The sequence below is a fragment of the Antechinus flavipes genome, chromosome 3 (assembly GCF_016432865.1).
Source record: "Antechinus flavipes isolate AdamAnt ecotype Samford, QLD, Australia chromosome 3, AdamAnt_v2, whole genome shotgun sequence".
NCBI lineage: Eukaryota > Metazoa > Chordata > Mammalia > Dasyuromorphia > Dasyuridae > Antechinus > Antechinus flavipes.
This window is the reverse complement of record NC_067400.1, coordinates 391,797,002-391,799,847: the sequence shown is the minus strand read 5'-3', so window position 1 is coordinate 391,799,847 and position 2,846 is coordinate 391,797,002. Positions and strand designations below refer to the sequence as shown.

Here is a 2,846-nt window from a genome sequence, read left to right as displayed (position 1 = left end):
TCATTCTTAAATGGACCTTTCCTGATGACATTATAAGTTGTACTGAACTGAAAAAAAAAGTTTCATTTGCTTCTGTCACATCAGAATTCATTTTGAAATATTAATCAAAGTTCTTTGGAGAGGAATTTGGGAATGTTTAAGTGAGTCTCTGCCTTTTCTCCACCATCCTGGCTCTGCCCTAAAAATATTAAACAGTGCACTAATTGGCACAAGGGTATGAGGAAAGATGGCACTGACTCAGGGCATGAAGCGGTCTGTTAGTATTATGCTGCTGAGGTTGGAAATTAGCACTATGGGCAGGGCCACCCAATGAAACCTCATCACATCTGAATGACTCACAACTTGCTATATAACTATACATTCTGCCAGAAGAAGAAAATAAACTGGCCCCATAAAGCCCATATGGATTAGATGAGCAAGTACCACAATGGTGGTTACATTAAGTTTTTGCACTATATCTGTCCAGATAATACATCAGAGTACAGCAAGCAGATGTGGAGATTTAATATTGGTAAAGACTGCTCAGTGTTTAAGGACCTATTTGAGTTTTTCCAGTTATCCACCAGCAGATCAGTAGCAAGTGTGGTGAAGCTTAATAAACAGCAGATGGATATTGCTGTGAACTGGGCTGGGGGCCTACACCATGCTAAGAAGTCTGAAGCTTCTAGCTTTTGTTATGTCAACAATAGTGTGTTGACCATCCTGGAGCTGTTGAAGTATCACCAGAGGGTGCTATACATTGACATTGACATTCACCGTGGTGATGGTGGGGAAGAAGCTTTCTATACCACAGATCAGGTCATGATAGTGTCCTTTCATAAGTATGAAAAGCACTTCCTGGGAATGGGTGACGTAGGAGCCTTGGAGCTGGCAAAGGCAAATACTGTGCAGTCAATTACCTGCTTCGAGACGGGATCAATGATGAGTCTTATGAGGCAATTTCCAAACCACTTATGACCAAGGTGATGAGGCATTTCAGCACAGTCGTCTTGCAGTGTGGTTCTGATTCCCTGTCTGGAGACTGATTAGGTTATTTCAACCTTACCATTAAAGGTCGTGCCAAGTGTACAGAATTTGTCAAGGGATTCAATTTATCCATGCTGATGCTGGGAGGGGGTGAGTACAATGTAGCCAGGAGCTGGACATATGAGACACCTATGGTGCTGGATACAAAGCTCCCTAATGAACTTACCTATAATGAATACTTTGAATATTTTGGACCAAATTTCAAACTGTATATCTGCCTATCTAATATGACAAATCAGAATACAAATGAATATCTGGAGAAAATCAAACAGAAGTTGTTTGAGAATCTTTGAATATTGCCTCATGCCCTGGTGTCTATATGCAACCAATTCCTGAAGATGAGACATAGGAATTCAATGGAAATGAAAAAGAGGAAGATCCTGACAAGCGCATTTCAATATCTTCTTTAGACAAGAGAATTGCATGAGAAGAGGAGTTTTCAGACTCAAATGTGAAAGGTGAGGGTGGTTGGAAAAGAAAACCAAGAAGGTCAAAATGGAAGAGGAAAAACATTGACAGCCAGAGGAGAAAAAAGCAAAGAAAGGGGAGAATACAAAGGAAAAAAAAAAACCTGAGACCAGAGAGATGAAGGAGGAAACTAAGTCCCCTGAGCTCTCCAACTTTCCTTGAGACTTGCTATCCACACTTCCTTTCTTATCCCTACACCCTCGGAGCTTATATTTTCTGTCTCTCTTTGTGTATGTAAATATATAAAATAGAACTGTCCCCAGAACACAAGAAATAGGAATTTTGCTATTGGCTGCCCAATTCAGTGCCTTTGTTGCCTTGTACATCCCAGTCTCAGGCAAGTGAATTCCTTTCTTTTCTCCTTTGTTGTAAACACAACCCCTTGCCTGACTGTTTAGGGCCTGGGTACATTTTTTCCTGGATGAATTATTTTAAGATGGCATAGAATGAAATGCTCTGGAAAGTCTGGGTTAGGTGGCCTCCACAGTCCCCTTTTCTCCCTTCATGAGCTTTTTTTTTTCTTTATTATTTTTTTTTTCCAAATTGAATTTGAAACTCAGTGAAGTTTTTTCAAGGATGACAGATGATGTGTGTCTGTCCAGCTTCCTCTGATGGGTTCCTCTGAAGGTTTAGGTACTTAATCAACCACTACTTTTCCCTGTCCTCTAAGTTAGTAACTGCTCAAAGGTGCTATGCCTGGTTCCCACAGAGGCATGTGACAAGGATATGCCTTTTTACTGCTTTATCTAACTTGTTTGCCAGGGAGCAGTTTGTGCTCTCATATCTCAGCATACTTCTAGGCTAAGGGCTTTTGGCTGCCTTTTCATTGGTACCATTAAAAAGTCCCCTCTTCACCCTGGCCAGGGACCCACCATTGTTGACTGGGTTTGCAAAGCTCTCTAATGAACTTCCCTGTAATGAATATTTTGAATATTTTGGACCAAATTTTAAACTGTATATCTGCCCATCTAAAATGACAAATCAGAATACAAATGAGTATCTGGAGAAAATCAAATAGAGGTTGTTTGACCACTGAAAGTGGTCTGGGTTGGGATCTATGGTGTGGTTTCCATTTTGAAATTATTATTTTTTGAAAGAACCTTTGAAATAAAACTGTTACTTTTTTAAAAAGTACACTAATCTTAAAAAAAAAAAAATCTAAATTTTCTTGTTGCTGTTAAGTTATTCAGTCATTTCTGACTTTATGATTCCCATGCACCAAAACACATCAAGCCCTCCTATCATCTACTTTCTTTTGAGTCAGCTTAACTTTATTGCTTCTATGACACAATCTATCCATTTCCTCCTCTTACATCTCATCCTTTTGTCTTCAATATTTTCAAATATCATGA

The 2,846-nt window shown here is 39.4% G+C and overlaps 1 pseudogene; it reads left to right on the top strand.

Moving 5' to 3' along the window:
• The first annotated feature begins 226 nt into the window (after positions 1 to 226).
• On the top strand, positions 227 to 1,656 carry LOC127557281 (histone deacetylase 1-like; annotated as a pseudogene).
• Positions 1,657 to 2,846: the final 1,190 nt, after the last annotated feature.